The following is a 12,293-nucleotide window of genomic DNA, read 5'->3' as shown; positions in this document are numbered from 1 at the left end:
TGAAACTGAGAGACTGAAAACTACAGATGAGTAACAAGATGGTATCTATAGAACACTGTGCAAAAGAACTTTAAAATGCACATTTCCATTTTCTTACCATTCTTTACTTAAATAGTCAATAAAAATAAGGAGAAATCAAACTTTTTTCATTTTACAATAGTTTCTGGTTGGAATATTTGGGTTATTATCATCGCGCACACACATAAATTTGTATACATTTGTATGGATATGCACCACTCCTAGCAGTTTCAGAGGGAGGGGTGTATACATATTTATATATACAAAACACCCATAGTTTCTTTCTCTGAAAAGGTAGGTCAGGCTACTGTGGCAAAAACAAATTAATAGGATAAGTAAATCCCAGTTTGCCTTCACAAATAAATTCCAATGCAATGTCTTGTACCATATTAACAGGAATCATATTAGTTTTCCAAAACTAATGTTTTCCTCATATATTAGTAACTATTTCACTTCAATACCTGGGACTTTTGCCATCATTCCACTGACCCTGAAGCCAAAAGGCTCAGAGTGCACTGCCCAACATCAAATTCTCCCTGATATGAAATACAGGGCGGGGAGCAGAGACACAGCCTATAATCACTGCCCCAAAACCATACCAGCTACCTGTGTGCACATAACTTCCCAGGGGGACAGGCTAAGCGGTAGTTATGTCCGAATTGCCCTAGTTAACATTTGAACATTTATCCTAACCCTATTAGGGTCAGCTATTGTGGTTTAACAAGCACACACATCTCATGGAGTCATAGCAACATGTCTGAGTACTCTGTGGTATCAGCAGTGATAAATGTTGAATCTTCTACAGCACACCAAAGAAAGGAAACATGTTTAGTTAAAATTACAAAGCATATTTATTTGAGTCGTCCATTAAACATTATGGAGACTGACCAGAATATACTAAAATTAAGGATCAAGAAACTGGCATGCACACACATAGCTTTGAGAAAGGTTTCAGAAACAGATAAAGAGCAGCACTGCTGATGTGCAATATGCAATCCCAATGATTCCATTTATATTACATCTGTATCTCCAATCCCTTCTCAAATCTAATTAGATTACAGATCTTGGAAGCAAACTGAAACACAACAGACACCATATAAACTAGCAAGTTCCTTATCTCTAGTTTGGATATTATTCCCCACGTAATAAAGTCCCTGAGAAGTAAGAATATTCCACTCCATGTTTATTTATGGGTATTCTATAACTTTGTTCATCAAGTGATGTGGACAGCAGATAAATAAGGATAATTCCATCATAGGTACAGATGTGGATCAATTGGATTGGGCCTCTTTTTTATTGAATCATCAATAGGCAACAGTCAAACAAACTGAAAAACCTCACACCACAACACCACCATTAGCAACAGGTCAGCCCATCATGTCACTATCAACTTTGCCGGTGAACTCTAAACAAGGTATTTTTCTCATTCTGACCCATCTAGCTTCCACAGTTCAGTTTCAATTCTTCCACTGATGCATACTGGTTTGGGCTGGGAGAGAGTTAGTCTTCTTCACAGTAGCTCGCATGGTGATATGTTTTGGATTTGTGACTGTAACAGTGTTGGTAATACAGGGATGTTTAGGGTATTGCTGAGCAGTGCTTACACAGCATCAAAGCCTTCCCTGTTTCCCACACCACTCCTCCAGCAAGGAGGCTGGGGGTGCACCAGAAGCTTGGAGGGGGCACAGCTGGGACAGCTGACCCCAACTGACCAAAGGGATATTCCACACCATACAACACTGTGCTCAGCAATAAAAGCTGGGGGAAAGGAGGAGGAAGGGAGGAGGGGGGAGGAAGAGAGCTGTGTGTGCAGCTTCTGTTTCACCTATTAAACTGTCTTTATCTCAGCCCAGGAGCTTTCTCACTTGTACCCTTATGACTCTCCTACCCAGCCCACCGAGCGAGGAGTGAGCAAGCAGCTGTGTGGGGCTTAGCTGCCATCAGTTAACCTACATACAGCCTTTTACCCCCTTGCAGCTGTGTGAGGTTAGGCATATCTAAGGTACAGTACAGCTGAATGACAACCACCCAATTAAGCACATAAAAGTATCTCTATTTGTAACGTCTATTTAATCCATAATTTACCTCTAATTACAGTTATTTCAGCTATATACAGCTATATGAAATAGCAAATGTTTGATCATTCTAAGCATCAGGTGTTCCAAGTCACAAAATTTAAGAAAATCAATTAACATGGTTTTGTCTCTGTGAAGTGATAAAGTGTAGAGAACTATTACAGCTCAAAGCCCTATTTTAAAGCCCATGGTTGAAGTATTTTTACCATACCACAAAATTCTAAGATGAAAATGCAGAGAGGAAATGTTTGTCTGTGCAACAAGCAAGCGTGCTAACTTACATCAATTTACCTAATGCAGAAACCTTGTGAAAGAGTGTCACTTGACCCTACCAATAAACTTACTAATTTTCTCAAACTGGAATGCATCAGTAGCTACAGATGTTTCTCCTGAACCTTTTAACTAATGCAATCACAAAAGGTTTTCATAGTTAGTAACACTAAAACAGCATACTTGAAAACCACTCCTCTTAATTAGACAAACTTCTGCAGCTAACATTTTTGTCTGATGAGATATTAAAACCTGTTATATGTATTATGCTGTTTAATTGTCCTGTAGACAGAATAAAGCTGATGTGAAAAAACTAAACAGCTGACTGGAATATTTTGCTTTCAATGTTCGCTTCTATTTGTGATTCAGTAGCTGCACCAACCCAGATGTGTCATTGAAAAATAAACAAAGAAAAAAAGAATATAAAAACTCTATTGTCCCAAAAGAATGCAGCAAGTTGGCAGTAAACAAGCCCAAGACACATAGACACCCTACTACATTAAGCTTAACGAATTCCTAACCTTCATTTCACTTTGGGCCAGAAGAAATACAGTAATTTAATGGTTTTGTTAGTGGCCATATCAAGAGAAAGTAGTTTCTATATCAGTCTGAAAGAACAGAAGATGCCATTCCTCACCAATCTTTTGGAGAAAGTGCAGCCAATCTTAGATTCCTTAAAAGAAAGGAATGACAATTCACACTGAACTACAAGGACTAAAACAGAACAGGATTCAGTTTCCTTAGCAGAAAAATACTTCTGAACAGTTTAGGTACTGCTCCCCCACATACTATGACTCAGGTACACAGGGTGTGAGCCCCCATGACCTTTTGATCTTGAGGACTCCACAGTTACAGTAACCACCAGAGACTACAACAAGACAGAACACTTGCTGTTTCCGAAATACACACGTGAAACAAGCTTCTATTAAATTAACCAGAATGCCATACCTAAAAATTTAAAAAACCAGCTACTAACGGCTAAGAGGAGCAGGGGGAAAGGGAGGAAGAGAGAGATGCTTTTTGTAGACTTGTTTGATGAAGCGAATAGTAACTACTGCTACATAGCCTAGGTGCAGGAAATTCCCTCTGCACAGTCACAGAAGTAACAACAGTTCATCTGACCAGCAAAATCATTCACCCATTCCAAAAAGATTTTTCAAAGTCAGAGAACATTCTCTCTTTGTATGAGCTCCAAAACACTGCCATGCACAGGATAGGGCATGGACAGTAACAGGAGGAAAAATGAATGTGTGCACATATGCATTCACATACACACACTTGTGTTTTACACAGCTCAAAGAGTAGAATAGGTCTGAAAAATAACTGTGGTACATCAAAGATAGAATCATCACTGGAGAAATCAAAACCTTTCTTAGAAAGGGAAGGTCTAAGTTTCTTATGTTTTAGTAAAATACAATAATCACACAGAGTATCAAGAACACTTCAGGTTTCCATATATTCTAAAACCACTAGGCAGAAGACTGCATTTCCGAAGTAAAAGGGTAACTTTATAAAAGTATATCAATGGAGTTCTTGTAAAACAGACAGCATTTCTACTTCTACAATATTTTCTGAAAGGTCTGAAAAGAAAGTCAGAACCCAGTAACACCAGTATCTGTGGTAACAGGCTGTTGCAAATGTTACACATCTGAAGGGTTGATTCCATCTTGCATATGTTTGCTTCAAATAACACTTCTTACCTGTTGAAAGCAGAAAATACTGTACTTTTAAGTTTTTAAGCAATACATGATAAGATTACACTTATCCCATTTTTGCTCAGAGAAGGGATTGATTAAGGACATATTTACTGGGAATTCACTTGCTAAGGAAACAACCAAATATAAAGCAAAAGAGTACAAGAACGGTATTCAATATGCTAGGGCAACTTTTTTTTTTTTCCTTAACTGAGAGGTTCTGGTTTTTTAGTTTGAGATTAAAGTCCTATTCTAGTGAGTGACAGCGTCTAGAATGATTCCTCCCAGTATCTTCTCAATCATCACCACTGGAAGTTCACGTGCTCCAGAAGAGAGAGATCATTTTGGAAAACAAAAGGATGAGGATCTTGTAAATATAAAATACTAACAGCAGCCTAGAAGCTCTGGGCAGCATTCAGGTATGGTTACTTTCTATCTGTGCTCCCAAATGCTCTCCTGTTAGCAGGGTCATTTACAAGAAAACGTATCTACACGTTTTCTTCAAAATGGTTCCAAAAAAATCCTACCAGCACAAGTGGGGAGAAGTTCTCTTACAGCATGGCACATAACTCTTACGCAGAAGTTTAGCTGAGGTATACAACAGAAACATCTAAATATGTAAAGAACGAGTAAGTTACCTGGTATAATACATACCAGCACTTCCCAAATGAATATTGAACAGTTACTCTAATGTGCATTTTACCTTAGGGCTGCAAGTCATGTTTGTGTTTAACATCAAGCCACTTAAAAGCTGTTTATCATCATTTCCTTTATGTGTGGGAGAACACTTTAGGAATTACTATGCAAATATTTACCAAATGTTAAATTAAAGCCAGGTCACATGAATGCACAAGTGCGATGTAGGCAGAGAAGTGACATAAATTTTAAAAAGTGGTTTTGACATTCATGTTGTCACAGAAACCTAGCAGTTGCCACCTAATGCAACACCTTCAGGGATCAAGTAGTCTAAAATAGGTTCAAGAATTCTTCTATGCATTTATTTTCCATCAAACACACACACATTCAAGTGAAAGACCAATCAGCCTATGATTAAAAGACACTCCCATTTATTGTCAGGTTTTTTATACAAACCTATAGATACAAATTTTTAATGTATCAGAAACTTGGAGCACCATCTTGATTCCTTTTGTTCCAAACTCAAATAGGAAAGTGTCAATCTACTTTTCTGAAAACGAAAGCAACATACTTTGTAAGTGTTGCAGTTCATATAGCGTATTTCAGACTGTTAATAAGCAAGAGAATCCTAACAAGTTTAAATACGCTTCAGCTGGCCCATCAATAAAATAACACCACCACTTAATGATTTTGCAATTAATTCGTGTTTGGTGCTGTACTTGGTTTGCTGTGCAGAATGCATAAATTGCAAACCCTATCATGGAATTTTTAATTAATTAATTAATTAAAATATGGTAAAGATAGGATGCACTGGGAAAATCAGAAGTACGACTGATTTAGTAAGGCTTCTCCCAGAATTACCTCTCAGGCTGACGTTTTAGAAGCATCTCTACAGAACTGCTTTATTAGACCAAATAGACAACAAAATAGAGCATGAAAAAGGATGTATTTAAAAAATGGAAATTACATATGACTGTTCCACAGCAACAGAATAAATGCTGGGTCAAAGTTGGGGGGCAGGATTGGACTCTGGCTACGTTGTTTTCTGTCACTGAGACAGTGTAAAAATAAGATTTAAAACCCCACGATCACAACATACTTTCTGATGAAGGGGATATTTTAGCTTAAGGTCAGTAAGACAGAGATATTCTACCATTTAATTATTTTTAGATTGTATGTTGTAATGTGATCTATTACCTCCCAATATATAAGTAGTATTTAATGGTTTCTATAAGCATTCCAAGGCTACATGATGTATCATTATCCACAGTCAAACAGCACTAAGTATTAGTTACTCTCAAACCAGCTTGCAGAGCAGAGTACAAAAAGGGAATTGGAGAGGAACAGATGGGTGAGATTGGTCACAGCCTCAAACTTAATCTCTAAATCCTTCTCAAATTTATCACTAAATTAGAAGAGCCTCTAGCATTTTTTGTTTGTTTACCATAACCACCTCCAAACAAGCCTGAAGTGGTACTTCGAGTCAGACTGCATTTCAACAGCCAGCAACTGGGCTGCCATCATCAGCTGTAGTAGAGGTGGGGCTCTGGTTTTATGTGAATATGGAGTTCCCAAAAATCAACAGCTGATCAGGAAGTAAATATTTGCACACTACATATTCTCACTGCTGGTTATTAAATATTCCTCAGTCACAGAAAAGGAATTTCTCAGGAATGCTCTAGAGCTGAATGGTTACATCTCAGCAACTACAGGAGGTACATGCACTTGAATGTCCTTATATAACCTAAAAGAAACCCTAATAAAAAAATGTATCACACCTCATCCTCCTAGCAGGCAAAGAACTACATTCACACATGTGAAGACAGCTGAAATAGTAGAACTGCATTGTTTCTGTAACAATATTGTATGTTGCAGAGATGACATTTTTATGGAATAAAAGCAAATACAAGAAGCTTCTGTAAAAATGAGATGAACAGCTTTCTGCACAAGAGATTAAGTCTGTTCCAGGCATTTACTGAATTTAGCAGATCATAGCACTGTCCAGACACAGTAAGTCACCCTATATGAAGGCAAACCGGGAATAAATTATGTCATCTTTTCACAAACTTCCAAAAATAGAGAAAACGCAACACTTAGGTTTCACTACTCAGGAATCTTCCAGAGTTTAGTTTGCATTACAGTACAACAAAGTTATAAACACATATTTCTAAGTCTCACTGTTGAAAATAAATTCTTACCTAGAATTAATTACATTGCCTTTATAGGTCTATAGTTCAACTGCATAAAATTAAACAAGACATTTTTAATAAATTCTAGCTAGAAATTCAAAAGCAGCAGAAACATTCAAGGTAATACAAGGAATAGGAACATGTTACAACACAGTGTGATAGTAAAAAAGATCCCTCATGTATTCCGTAATATTGTTCTCCTTCACCAAAACTCTGAATCTGCTTGCATTAGAAGTGAAAATGCTTTAAGATGCTAGAGAGATGACAAAACTTCTTTATATTCTTCTACCAGCTAAAGTGACACACATTCTCTCAAGTCAGTAATAGTCAAGAAAAAGATCTAAACTGATTGAGCCCAAAGACAGAAATAAAAGTTGAGGCAAGGGCAAAGGACAGAAGGTAGTCTTCTCAGAAAGAAACTGCTTTTAAGCATCCTGCAATAAAACGATGGAAAACACAGAAGGCCATGAAATAGAAATAGTCCTAGAAAGGTGACTGTAAAAGGTACTTCCTAATCTGCCTTCCAGATAAAACAAAGTACTATAAAAATAAAGCCATCTGAGAAAGGATCTTCAGAGCAGACTTCTGCCTTAACTGCAGGGTGATGCAGAACAGCAAGAATTTACTTCCAAGCAATCAAACTTCTGAGTACATACAAGACAAAGCGTTAAGCCCAAAGAAGGCTGGGAGGGACTCTGTGGGAAGAAGCCCCAGCTGTTGTAGTTCAGTGCTGGGAGGACTGCAACGTGCAGGAGGGATCCACACCGGAGTAGCTCAGGAATGGCTGCAGCCTGCAGGAACGACTTATGTCAGAGAAAGTTCATGAAGGACTGTATCCCATGAGAGGGACCCCACACTGGAGCAGGGAAGAATGAGGGGAGTCCTTCCCCTGAGGAGGAAGGAGTGGCAGAAACAACATGTGAGGGACTGACCACCCATTCCATGCCCCCCACACCACTGGAGAGGCAGAGGTAGAGAAACTGGGCGCAAAGCTGAGTCTCTGAAGAAGTGAGGGGTGGGGGAAAGGTGTTTATAAGATGTGGTAATGCTTCTTACTGCCCTACTGTTAAGTGTTGTTGTTAGCGTGTGAATTAAACTGACATTCTCTTTTTTTTTTTTTTTCTTCCCCTAACAAGTCTATCTTTTGCCCTTGACAGTAATGGGCAAGTCATCCCTTCCTGACCTTATCCCAATTCCCAAGCCTTTTCCTTTTTCTCCTTCCCATTCCTGAGGGGGAAGGGGTGAGCAAGCATCTGCATGGTTCTCAGCTGCCCTCTGGGCTCAAACCACACTGACTAACAAGCTTTCAATCTCCCTACCAAAACATAACTTTGCCTTCATTTCCATAGTTTCACTAATAGCATGGGTGCCTTCATTTCAGCTGATGGTTACAGACACATAGCCCTGAAACTGTTCCTCACCATAAGCCATACAGCAAAGCAAACAAGAAATTAAAAAAACTCCACAATATTGACAATGACATCATTTTGAGCAGTGTTTGAATCTGTCCGCTTCCTACTAGGAAGGCATCTGCCAATGAAGAGACCCACTCGTAACTCAGTGAGAGCTGCTCTCTCACATTTCCCTTTCTTCAAGAAGAGCTCCAATTAAACAAACTACTTGAGTAATTGCTTTTGAAATTATAGGCTGTATCACATGACTGCAGCACATTTAAGTACATAGCTGAAGTAATCAAAGATCTTACACATTTCATCAGGCTAAGACAGGACACCAGTGCCTGCTACACGAGGGCTTCTTAAAATTAGTTTTTACCTAATAGTAACTTAAGCAATCTTAGAACAATTACCTCAAGCAAATTAAAAGAATACTAGATTAAAACATAACTAATGAGCATGGTATCATCATAAAAACACTAGCAGCCAACTCCTATCTAACATTTCTCCTTAGTAAGCCTCCCTTATTAATTCACATACAAGTTACAGTGTACTGAGCTGTTTCCAAGTTCAAGTTAGTCTCTCAAAACAAAGAAAAATTGTAAGTATCTGCATTCCTGAGGAACATCTAGGAAATAAAGTAACAGAAGAATCCTTAAATCAGTACATTTTTAAAAAAAAAAGCAAAATGTCACCCACAAATGAGCAAAGACCATCTTTTCACAAAGATTAAAAACAGATCAACCACAAATACCCTGAACCTCAAAAGATCAAAATACTTTTTAACATGGGTGTTTACTGGAGAAAGATACACTTGATCTGTTTGTGCCTGGTTTATGTCAGCTTATGTGTTCTGCTTTCAATACAGGAAATAAAATGAGATATCATAGGAAGTAAAGCCAGGCTAAATAATATATCCATGATGCTTTGTTTCTGGCCAAAGCACATATTCTGATTTTCAGACAGAATAAGAAGTTTTCATCACAGAGTAAGACAACACAGAAGAAATTTTATTCCTCCTAAAATTAATAAGTTAAACATTCAACTATAGTCTGAACCAAAGATTTTTTTCAAAATAATTTGCCCTACTGCTTAGATCTGCTTTTAGACTGTAGCAGAGAAAGCTATTCTATGTAAACAAGTGATTTAAAATAATGCACACACTCTAAATTTTTGTTTAGATTCTTTCATTTTATCTTTCAAGACTAGTTGGGGAAAACTTATCCTTCCCCTAATTTTTTTTTTTTAAATCATCATCAGATGTGATATAGCCAAATGGTGGAATCATGAAGTAGGAAAGAATTCCTGGAAAAAAATAAAATTTTATATAAGGTCTCTTAAATACCCAATTTTAAAAGTTTCTGTCTTTGAAGGTGCTAAAAACCTGATCTCAAAACAGGGACTCTAATCAGATCAGGCCAATACAGGAACAGATTTATCTTTGTCACTAAGGTTGATTTTATCTCAGCACATCTGCAGTTTCTGTGAAGTCTACTCACACCATTTATCTTGCTGGTTGTTAAGGATCAGAGTGGAAAGAGCAAAACAGACAAGCAAACAACTCATGCATAAGGCCCGTGTAATACCAAAGGCTGGTGACAGAAGAACTGTTACCCATCTGGGAAAGGGCAAAAAAATCTTCCCTTGTAGTCAAGGGGACCACTGAGTGAAGGCAGACACAGCCAACAACCAAAAAGCACTGTTTCTTTTTAGCCTTTGCAATGACACTAACACTGCATAAGCACAGCGCACTATCAACTTTATACTTAACATGCTAAGTGGTCAAAAAAGTCTCTAATCAGTCCCTACTCACCAGAGGACCTACACTATTTCTTGAGCTTTAGCCACCTCCAAATTATTATGCTCTAAGAAATTAATAGGACTAGGTACTACTATGACTATGAGTCAAAACACAACAGGGTGGACTGATAACCACTTGTTTCTGTCTCCTTCACCTATCCTCTTCACACCACCATACATCAAAGTTCATTTTAAATGAATTAAACTCATGCTCCTTCTTTTTCTTCCTTCTCCAATTTATTTTCATGTACAATTAACACATTGTGTTTTTCTTGTATAGATGGAAAATAAACATTTACAAGTTGTAACAGCCACCTCTGATGTCTAAGCCTGTCTTGCTGTAGAGAGCTTTCATCTTGGGCAGTCTCTCAAGGTGAAGATGCTTGCTACAAGCAACTTGACATACAGGTTATATACACATCACTATCACCTTAGTTCCATTTTTTAAAAATGATCCAGTTCACATTTTAAGATAACAATCCTGCTCTGAGCTCCTGGAAGGCAAACAATAGAACATAAACACACTGAAAGTTTTCCAGATAGGTTATAAAACATGGCAAAGGGACCATAGTGAATAGGCTTCCTCCATCCAAGTCACTTGACACCTGCATACACAGCAGAGGTCACAGCAGAACAGAAGGACAGTGAACCTCTTCTGTCCCTCAGAGACAGCGTTTGCAAAGAGGGACTAGAATATTTATTGGTTTTTAGCTATCTTTAAATGATTATGCTTTGAAAAATTAATATGTACTAATAAACAGAAAATATTTTCATTTTTCACAAGGCAGGAAAGGTAGTTACTTATCTAACCTAGTGAATTCCACTATCACTAGAGAGCAGAAAGAAGAGAAATTTGGTTTATCCTGGCAGTTAAATATGCAGGGGAAAAAAATACCCATCCCTCACATTAGGTCTGAGGAATAAAACAGAGAAAACTGCAGAGCTACCCCTAGCATGGCATTCCCAACAGTCCAATAGTCAGAGCACAGATATATAAATCCAAAATTACCCACAATATTTTACATTCCACTGAAACTTCCATTTGATTTGCGGCACTGGAACCCTTCAGAAATAAAAGCATTCTGATTTTATACTGAATCTGAATGAGAACCACTATCTGAATATTACCTGAATAAAATATGATGTAGAGAATACATCAGTAGAGGGATCACATAACCCACCTTTACATTACACTTCAACATCTGACATTTAAGAAGGATATTTCAGTGAAGAACAAGTATGCAAAACCAGAACAGGTAAAGATAGCTGGAGACATGCATGTAGACAAGAGGTCCACGCACTGCAGCTGTAACAATTAAGAAAATACTCCCCTTAGAGCCTCAGTTGAAACTGAAGTGCACTGTATGCCAGGCTCTGAATCCAAGATAACTATACAAATGCAGGAACGCATTCTGATCTGCAGTTATAAACCAAGAATATCCTTTAGCTCATCAAGCCCGTTAGACTAGATTGCTTCAGCAATGTAGAAACACAAAAGACTCACCACTATGTAAGTTAACGCAACAGGTCCGGAACAAAACATCTCTAAGTTAAAGATTAAAATGTTGAGTTAACTTTCATATCCCAAGTTCTCCATTTCATATATTAGCTACAGTACTCAGAGTAGTATTTTTATGCTAATAAGCAAACTGCTACACAACTACATCACCTAGCAAGTAATTAATTAGCACTAACTCTGGCTTTTTGTTTGATATCTGAAGGTAACACTGTGGGGTTGACGGACCACAGTCATGATTTCTTAAAATCCATCTTGAAGTGAGCACACAGAACTATAAACCTAGACCAAATTGCAACCCATTTTTCACATGAGGGGAAAAAAAGCTTAAGAAAATAAGAAAGGCACGTGTACAGGACTACTAAAGCAAAGTCCAGGTTAAGTGAGTGAACAACATTGTTATTTTGCCAACTAAAACTGAAGATACCTTAAATTCAAACCATTCAATACAGCTACATATAACAACATAGGCTGGCTGTAAATTCAACAAACTCAGCACTGAAGTATGCCAAATCTTGAATAAAAAAATGATAAATGGCTCAGCATCTACAGTAAGAGCAGCTACCACTTCAGTCCTGCATCTAGAAACTATCTAAGATTATTTTTCTTACAACTGTTTGTGCCTTCCTTTGATAAAGTGATTAATGTATTTGAAGCTGACACAGGACTGCTTATCAGAAGTAGCTGGAAGTTTCAAATGT

At 37.7% G+C, this 12,293-nt stretch overlaps 1 protein-coding gene across 3 annotated transcripts in view; it reads right to left on the bottom strand.

The window, feature by feature from the left end:
* Positions 1-12,293, bottom strand: part of PARD3B (par-3 family cell polarity regulator beta) — a 432,753-nt gene that overhangs the window by 404,376 nt on the left and 16,084 nt on the right. The window lies entirely within an intron of this gene.

Source organism: Tyto alba, unplaced genomic scaffold (assembly GCF_018691265.1).
Source record: "Tyto alba isolate M040663 unplaced genomic scaffold, T.alba_DEE_v4.0 Super-Scaffold_7, whole genome shotgun sequence".
Lineage (NCBI taxonomy): Eukaryota > Metazoa > Chordata > Aves > Strigiformes > Tytonidae > Tyto > Tyto alba.
This window is presented reverse-complemented; position numbering and strand designations above follow the sequence as displayed.